This window comes from Suricata suricatta, chromosome 12 (assembly GCF_006229205.1).
Source record: "Suricata suricatta isolate VVHF042 chromosome 12, meerkat_22Aug2017_6uvM2_HiC, whole genome shotgun sequence".
Lineage (NCBI taxonomy): Eukaryota > Metazoa > Chordata > Mammalia > Carnivora > Herpestidae > Suricata > Suricata suricatta.
Window position 1 is genome coordinate 92655870 of NC_043711.1, and position 9682 is coordinate 92665551.

General features: G+C 46.1%; 1 pseudogene; it reads left to right on the forward strand.

The window, feature by feature from the left end:
* The first annotated feature begins 278 nt into the window (after positions 1-278).
* On the forward strand, positions 279-1349 carry LOC115274551 (annotated as a pseudogene).
* The last annotated feature ends 8333 nt before the right edge of the window (positions 1350-9682 follow it).

Below are 9682 nucleotides of genomic sequence, written 5' to 3' on the forward strand. Positions count from 1 at the left end.
ATCTTCCAAGATGAAAGAAGTCCTGAGCAAATATTTATTCTACTCTTTTGGTTGAGTAACATGAAAACAAAGACAAAAACACATTGTAGTCGAAAAAGTAGAAAAAGGAGAGAAAGCTAAAAATTAATACAAGTGGCTTTGGTTTGTTACAAATACACTGTCAGAATGGACAGAGAGGCTGAGCCAGCATGGCGGCGTCCATGTAACATGGTCCAGACCTTAAAAGGGAGGGTGGTTGTGGCGCTGGCCCCTCGGGGTCACAAGTCAGCAGGCTGAGAATGGCATGGAGGTCGCTTCAGACCCAGGCAGTGGCCTGGGCTCCTGTCTGTGGGCCGCCAGGTGGAGCATGCGCCAGGCCTTCCTCCCACGAGTGGGGCCTTCTTTCCCCTCCGAGAGGTATCACCCTCCCAGCCCTTCGCAGATATGCCACCCAGAAACCAGTCCAGCCCAGCCAAGAAGATGCCCTGACCCCTTTCATGCTGCTCAATGACTACCAGAACATTCCTGGAATTGAGAAGTTTGACTATGTCATAAGAAGAATCTTGTCTTTGGAAATGGCCAGTCAGAAAGAGAAGCTAAAAGTCAAGCAAGAGCAGTTGATGAAGATTGTGGCAAACCCTGCTTCCTGGAGGCTCGAATTGTTGCCTTGACTGTCAAGATCTGCAATTATGAAAAACACATGCAGAAACACTGAAAGGACAAATTGCGCAAGTGCTATCTGCTGATGAGCATTGATCAGAGGAGCAAGATACTCAAAAACCTTCATAAGACCAACTATAGGGTCTTTGAGAAGGTCTGCAAGGACCTGGGGATTGAGTACACCTCTCCCGCTGTGTACCACTGGAAAGCCTACCACCGTTTTCCAGGAGGTACACAAGCTGAAGAAACAAAAAACAGCCTTAAAATCTGCAGCAGCAGCAGCAGCAGCCGCCCAGAAGGCCAGAAGAACTCAGAGAGTCCTTCCAAAGCTAGCCCAGAGGCAATCAAAGAAAGCCAACACATTGTATTAGAGTTCTGTCAGAAAGAATGGATAGTTTGAAGTAAGACAAAAGGAATGGTGAACTGAGCAAAACAGATGCCAGGAAAACAGCTGATCCACGGACAGAGGACATTCAAAGGACAGGCAAAGACAAGGGACACTGAGGAGGGAGACAAGGCAGACTGGGGGGTAATAAGGGAAGTATCGGACCCCTGATCAGGTCTACAGCAGGTCAGAGACTAGAGCCATAGCCTCCCCTCACCCAAACTTTAACACCCGCAGTGGATCCTTACTCCACTCTCCATGCCCCCAATCTCTTCTTCTTTCCCATTCTGTACACCAACGCCCAGTTAAACTTACGAAATTACTAGTTTCCTTGGGTCTAATGGTCAGTCCTCTAGTTCATCCCCATCTCTTCATAGAACTGTGATATGGTAAAATGTTGTCCAAAAAGGTTAAAATATAGGAGAGAACAGGCCATGCTTGCAACAGGGTCCAATTCACCTCTGTATTCTGGTTGTTGGGGCTGTCATTTGGTTCTATCAGGATTGGTCACCAGTAGTCTGTCCTGACTGACGCCTCTACTTTTCCCCCTTTCAATCTGCTGCTTCACTTTACCAACCGATGTGTCCTGTCACAATACTAATTTTTAATTCCACATTTATATCATGTTTTCTTCCTCTCTGGTGTCTCTTTTCTGTGAAAACTCAAACAGCTGGCTATCCAACTTGGTCCAAGGACCTTTATGAATCTTTGTCTTAAAATTTTTTTTTAGCTATGGGCGATTATTATTATCCTTTTCTATTCTCATTTTATGCAGTAACATCTATCATATGCCTAAAAATATATGACTTTTCCGTAGCAGATAAAACAAATAGAAGCCAATATGCTAGCAAGGAAAATTTGATATTGGATTTTTTTTAAAGGATGGCTATTTATCTCCCATTCTTTTTAAAAAAAAATTTTTTAATGTTTATTTTTGAGAGAGAGAGAGAGAGACAGAGCATGAGTGGGGGAGGGGAGGATAGAGAGGGAGACACAGAATCTGAAGCAGGCTCTAGGCTCAGAGCCTGATGTGGGGCTCAAACCCATGAACTGTGAGATCATGACCTGAGCTGAAGTTGGCTGCCCAACCAACTGAACCACCTAGGTGACCCGATATTGGATTTTTATACCTAGAGTCTACACTAGGTTTTTAAATTATTTTAGTGTTTATTTTTGAGAGAGAAACACACACAGAGTGTGAGTGGGGGAGGGTCAGAGAGAGAGGGAGACACAGAATCTGAAGCAGGCTCCAGGCCCTGAGCTGTCAGCACAGAGCCCAACACGGGGCTTGAACCCACAAACTGTGAGATTATGACCTCACTTGAAGTCAGACACTTAACTGACTGAGCCACCCAGGTGCCCCTACACTAGGTTCTTATGCCTAAAATCACAGTACACATTTAAGTGATCAGCCCACAAGTCTGCAGTATTGTCAGATCATATCAGACCAGGGTATTTAATTCTGTAAATTGGAAATCTCTAGATACAAATCCACTCTCACATTCTTACTTGATTAGTTTATAGTCTATCCTTCTCTCTGCTCAGAACTGACACATCCTTCAGGGCAATGCTACCGTCCAATTGCTTTTTTTTTTTTTTTTTAAAGAATCTCATCACTTCGAGTTCCATTACAGGAAGGTGTGCAGGTAAACACCATCTGTACACTGTGTTCTGACACTATTTTCCACGGCTGGTTTGCATGGTGTTTTTCTTTACTTCTACTTCTATGACCAAGCCTGGTTTCCATTGCTTTAAGTTTCGGGTTTCAGCTGCCTCTGACCTCTAATAAAAATGGAGCTGACATTTTGTTTTTATTTTCCTTGTGGCCTTTGAGTAACTTGCAAGAAACGAGGAGGCAATGGTGACTTTACACATCCATCTGCATGCTGGGATTCATTCCTTCCTCCTCAAAACACTTTGTTCATGTGGCTCCTGGGACCCCTTCCCGCGCCCCCCCCCCCCCCCAGTCTTCTGGTTCTCTTCCCTCCACACTGGGTGCTTCTTCTCCATCTCCCTTGCTAGAGTCATGCACCTTCCTGACCTCCGAACAGTGCTTACAGGTGCAGCCCTTGACCTCGTCTCTGATGTGTCCCTCAGAGTAGAAGTCAGTCTCACGAGGCCCAGAGAGCTCTGTTCCTGCTGACTTGCTGACATTAGCTGTGACTTCCTTCTGCCCCGCCTCGGGTCCCACGGGCTGCTTGCTGCTCTCTGATTACACCAGGCACACGCCCATCTCAGAGGCTTTGCCCCCGTGGCTCCCTCTGTCTGGAAATCTCTCAGGTAACCTGCGGCTCGCTCCATCCTTCTATTCAAAATTCTGTTCTAGTGTTCCTGCTCAATGTTCGCCTTCGCAAAGAGGCCTTCCCTGACTTCCTTTCCAAGGCAGCACTCCGTGTCGGCCCCTATGCCCTTCATCTGATTTCAATTTTTCAAATTTTTAAATTTTTGTTTTTATGCTTTTGCTAATTGCCATTTTGGGGGGGGGTAAATTTGCCAATTTACTAATTGGGTCTACTGATAGGAGTAGAGACTTTGAATCCCCTCTTCTTGAAGTGCGACTGGTGCATAGCAGGTGCTTAATAAATATTTGTTGAGGGGGCACCTGGGGGGCTCAGTCAGTTAAGCATCTGACGCTTGATTTTGGCTCAGGTCATGATCTCATGGTTTGTGAGATCAAGTCCCACACGGGGCTGTGTGCTGACAGTGTGGAGCCTGCTTGGGATCCCTCTCTCCCCCTCACTCTCTCCTTCTCCTCCCCTTGCATGCTCTCTCTCTCAAAATAAATATGCATGATAATAAATGACTATCTGTTGAATACAAGAGTGAATCAACGATTGTTTATTTACAGAGTGCTTGGCACAGGAGGGAAGGTGAATAATGGCCAGTGCTGAACAGAGAAAGGGAAATAAAGGTCTAGGAGGAGGAGGCAGTGATTGGGTTCTACGAAAACCAAGCTGATCTCTCTCTGTGTAAAAGTCAGATGGAACACGAGGAGCATTTATATAGGAGAATGCTCCCTGGAGGTTTGCTGTCTAAGGCATAGTGATCATCTGTCCCCAGTCACGTCTAAGAGCCTCTAAAAGAAATTTCTGGGGCACTTGGTGACTCAGTTGGTTAAGCGTCCAACTCTTGATTTCAGCTCAGGTCATGATCTCATGGTTGGTGAGCTTGAGCCTCACATAGGGCTCTGCGCTGACCATGTGGAACCTGCTTGGGACTCTCTCTCTCCCCTCTCTCTCTGCCCCTATCCCACTTGCTCTCTCTCTCAAAGTAAGTAAATAAACTTAAAAATAAAAAAAAAATAGGGGCACCTGGGTGGCTCAATCGGTTAAGCCTCCGGCTTCGGCTCAGGTCAGATCTCACGTTCGTGGGTTCAAGCCCCGCGTCCGGCTCTGTGCTGACAGCTAGCTCAGAGCCTGGAGCCTGCTTCCGGTTCTGTGTCTCCTTCTCTCTCTGCCCCACCCCCCCTCTCATGCTCTGTCTCTCTGAATCAAAAATAAATAAAACATTTAAAAAAAATTAAAAAATAAATAAAAAATAAAAAAAAATAAAAGAGATTTCTAAAACATTTTGAAAAATACCCTGAACTGGCCACTTGGGATCCAGTTTCTACCAGTTGCCTTCTGTCTACCTTTGTTAACTCACCTGGGTGGCTCTGACTTGGGAGTTCTCTCTTTGGTGCCCATGGCTCCTCTCCTTGCTCCAACTTGACTATCAGCTCAGGTTTGGTGACACGGTGCCCTGTTATGGGAAATGACACAGGACTTGGCAGAGTTGCTTAAGGTTCAGGCCCTTTGAAGAATCAGAAGGGGAAATCTTTAGAAGTTGTGCAGTGGTGGAGCCTTCCTCAAAGACCTTTTCACCAGGGAGTGAAGATATAACACGCTTTCAAGTTCCCTAAAAGGGTCTTTAAATCCCAAATCTCAAGTCTGATGCACGTTACATCCTACAATGGTTTGCTTCCTAAGGTAGGAAATGGGTGCCAGTGGTGGCGGCCTGGCCAGCTGAGCCTACCCAGTGACACCAGGTGCCTGCGGTTCTCCGCCATCACATCCCTGGACAGGAGCCTTTGGGCGGGTCCAGCAGCTGCCACTCCTTTTGGGTGAAGTCCATGGACACATCCTCCAACAACGCTGATCTCTGTAATAGCCAAATCCCGCTCAATGTGAAGTGCTCAAGACCAGACAGCATGGGCCACACATATGGGAATGAATTCCCACTGTGTTCACTATTAAGAATTTACCAGAAAATGTTACAAAGGCTGTCAACCATTTGCCTTCCTTCATGTTATACTTTGTGGGAGAAACAGAAAGCAGAATAGAAGTACTCTGCTTCTCTATTTCTTAATTCACAATGTGATAAAAATTTGAGTCCCTTTACGTGTCTAGAACTGTTCTAGTTCTAGAGGATGGAAGGCGAAGGAGACACTGGTTCCTTTGTTAAGGTGTTTATAGACCAACGAGGAGCCTTTCTACAAAACACATACATGCACAACAATAAATTATGGCGGCCATGAAAACGCGTGCATGAGGTGGAGTGAAATCACAAGGGGACGGGGGTCCGATCACCTTGTTGTCTCAGGTTATGTTTACTGAAGAGACCAAGATTTGACTGCACACCAATCAATGTGAGTCTCGTGTGAACATGGGCAACGGCTAAGCAAAGGCATAGAAACGTTAAAAACACACTAAATTAAGGGAGTTGTAGGTAGTGCGGTGTGACAGGGTAAGGTTGGTGGCTTTGATTAGACTCAGCAGTAGAGGGACTTAGTGGTCAGACACAGAGACGCCTTGGACTTTCTCCTGGAGACCAGCGGCCTCCAGATAGCTAGCGACCCCATCAGTAAGAGTTCCTAAGCCTCCCTTGGTGCATTAGCTTGTAAATGGTATACATCTCCGACTTTCCAGCTACCCACCAAAAATAAAGCCTCCTTTCTTAATTTTTTTAGACACAAAAGAAACATAAAAAAGTATTCTTTTTTTTTTAAAGCTTATATATTGGGTTTTTTCTCCACCTTTTTTATGTCTTTATTTTGAGAGACAGAGAGACAGAGCATGAGCAGGGGAGGGGCAGAGAGAGAGGGAGACACAGAATCTGAAGCAGCTCCAGGCTCCGAGCTGTCAGCACAGGGCCCAACGTGGGGTTCGAAACTCACAGACCGTGAGATCATGACCTGAGCCAAAGCCAGACACTCCATTGACTGAGCCACCCAGGCGCCCCCATAAAAGGGCATTCTAATACTTTCTTTGCATATCATACACAATTTGATTGTCTCATGTGGTTCACGGGGGTGGAACCCTGACTTTGGAAATGACACCCATGGACAATGGGGCCATATGAATAAGTAACACGATCAGATTCCTGTTTTGAAACCAATGTCCTCGAAGCGGAGTGGGAGAGTGTTGGGAAGTAGTGTTTTTTTCACATGGGTTTGCCTGCTGGGGGGCACCTGGCAACGTCTGGAGACACTTGTCATTGTCCCAGCTGAGGCAAAGGTGCTTCTGGGATACAGTGGGTGGAGTCCAGAGATGCTGTCGAACGTCCCGTGATCCCAGCACAGCCTCCACAACAAAGGATTATCTGGCCCCAAATACTGATAGCGTTGAGGTTGAGAAAGCCTATTTTAGAGGGAAGTCAGGGAGGAAGGTAATAACTATTACAAGAGAAGATTTTAATGTAGTAACAGGGGCATTTAGAAGTGCAGTAGATTCTGGGGCACCCGGGTGGCTCAGCCGGTTAAGCGTCCAACTTCGGCTCAGGTCATGATCTCATTGTTTATGAGTTCGAGCCCCACATCAGGCTCTGTGCTGACAGCGCAGACCATGGAGCCTGCTTCAGAGTCTGTGTCTCCCTCTCTCTCTGCCCCTCCCCTGCTCATGCTCTGTTTCTGTCTCTCAAAAATAAATAAAAGCATTAAAAAATTTAATAATAAAAAAAGGGCAGCGAATTCTAAATGGAATTCATCAGCAATTGGTCAGGGAGAGCAGGGAAATAGAACACTGTTCCAAGGGTATATGCAAGAGCAGCCGGATCCATGCTGATGGAGACTAAGAACCCAGGAGAGAGAACAGGTTGGGCAGGAAAGGGTTGGGGGAGATCTTGGACGTGTTCCACATAAGGTGTCAGTGACATACAGATGGAGAGGTCAGGTGGCAGTTGGATATAAGGTCTTAGGGCTCAGGGGAGAGGTCTAGGATTCAGACAAATTTTGGAAATCAGGAGTACTCCAGGGGCTGCTGAAGCCATCTGAACAGGAAACTCATACACAACACGGAGACAGAGGATTCTGAGCTTGAGGGAGCAGAGGAGGGAGAGAAGGCCCTGGCAACCCAGAGGGAACCAGGACCGGGAGTTAGCAGTTCTGTCTGGAGCACATCAAAGTGTTTCTTTTAATTGATTTTGAGAGAGAGAGAGAGTGAGAGAGAAAGAGAGAGAGACCTTGTGTGCATGTGCAAGAGGGACAAAGAGAGGGAGAGAGAGAATCCCAAGTAGGCTCCTTACTGCCAGCATGAAGCCCAACGCAGGGCTCAAACCCACAAACAATGAGATCATGACCTCAGCCAAAGAAATCAAGAGTCAGACGCTTCACCAACTGAGCCAGCCGGGCGCCCAGTACCCGCAGCATCGGGAGCAGAGCAGGTCCACAGTGGTGCTCCCTAAACAGCCGTCACATGAATGAAGCCACCAGTGGTGACAATTTTAAGAATGAGTGATGCTTTCAACTCCACACGATGGGCTGGATTTATCTCCAGGTCGATCTCTTCTGCCTCCAACACTATAGCAGGGAGAGACATAAAAACGCTAATACATTATCAGAGCAGAGGAGTACACAGAAGGGGGACATCGGCAAGTGACAAATTCGGACTGGCTTCTGTAAGATGCAGAGGAGGAAGTGCGCACTGGGGGCCGGGAGCTCATCCCCTGCTATGAACAAACACAGAACGTGCAGGAGCTCAGGGTTCTGTCCAGAGCCAGGCGGGATCCCCCAGCTCAGGAGCAGCCGCAGCAGGAAGAGGAAGTGGGCTCTGGGCCGAAGAACCGGGAGAGTGCGCGGGGACGTGAGAAAGGACAGCCACACTTCCGGGGTCGTTCTTACCCCCAGAGCAAGTGTTAACACTCAGGAGAACGCTTCCTGTAGAACGCAGGGGGACCAGAAGTCTCTGCATGAACCCAAGAGGAAGCAAAGTATTATGCTGAGTGCCCTGAACTGGTCACAGCTTTTTCTTCTAAGGCAACTCTAGGGAAATAGACCAACGTGCTGTGTCATCAGTTAGGGCACTGCCACTTTGACAGGAAGATGGGAGGGTCACCTCAAGCTCTGACCCCCTCTATACAGCCTCCAGAGAGGCCTGTCTGTGCACATCTCCCACCAACCCACATAAAAGGCCCCCCAGGTCTGCCCTTTCATTCCAGGGAAAACTCCCCAAGGAGACAGACTCCTGGGCTGCCCAGTGAACATACATCAGCTGCCTGGATCTGACGAGGTTTCTGCCCCTTTCCATTTACATGGAAAACTGAAAAGGGCCCAGACGCTGGAGGAAAAGCAACCATTGGAAAAATAGGCATTCACAAGTAAAACTGCTTAGCAAATTATTATTTTATGTAAGTAGAAACCAATATCTTAAAAAAAATAAGCACCAAAATGGATAGATTGACGCCTAGGGAAACAAAATCAATTTAGAAATTGAAGACAAAAAGTTTTAAGACTTCAAATGGGTGTTCCCAGATTGATGTGAGAGTCCTACTTCCATAAAATGACAAAAGTTGATCAACTTTTGTTGATTGATTGCACTTCTATACACTAATAATGAAGCAGCAGAAAGAGAAATCTAGGAATACCTAAGAATAAATCTAACCAAAGAGGTGGAAAATCTAGACACTGAAAACAATAGAAAGCTTATGAAAGAAATGGAAGAAGACTAAAAAAAAAAAAAAAAAGGAAAAAAAAACCATTCCATGCTCATGGATTGGAAGAACAAATATTGTTAAAATGTCGATACTGCCCAAAGCAATATTCAGTGCAATCCTTATCAAAATAATACCAGCATGCTTCACAGAGCTAGAACAAATAATCCTAAAATTTGTATGGAACCAGAAAAGACTCTGACTAGCCAAAGCCATCCTGAAAAAGAAAACCAAAGCTGGAGGCATCACAGTTCCAGACTTCAGGCTGTAATACAAAGCCGTCATCATCAAGACATTATAGTGCCAGCACAAAAACAGACACATAGATCAATAGAATACAATTGAGAACACAGAAATGGTTCCACAAATGTACGGCCAACTAATCTTTGACAAAGCAAGAAAGAGTGTCCAATGGAATAAAGACAGTCTCTTCAGTCAATGGTGCTGGGGAAACTGGACAGTGACATGCAGCAGAAGAATGAACCTGGACCACTTTCTTACACCATACACAAAAATAAACTCAAAAGGGATGAAAGACCTAAACATACGACAGGAAGCCATAAAAATCCTAGAAGAGAACATAGGCAACAACCTCTTTGACCTCTGCCGCAGCAACTTCTTACTCAACACGACTCCAGAGGCAAGGGAAACAAAAGCAAAAGTGAACTATCGGGACCTCATCAAGATAAAGATCTTCTGCACAGTGAAGGAAACAATCTGCAAAACTAAAAGGCAATTGATGAAATGGGAGAA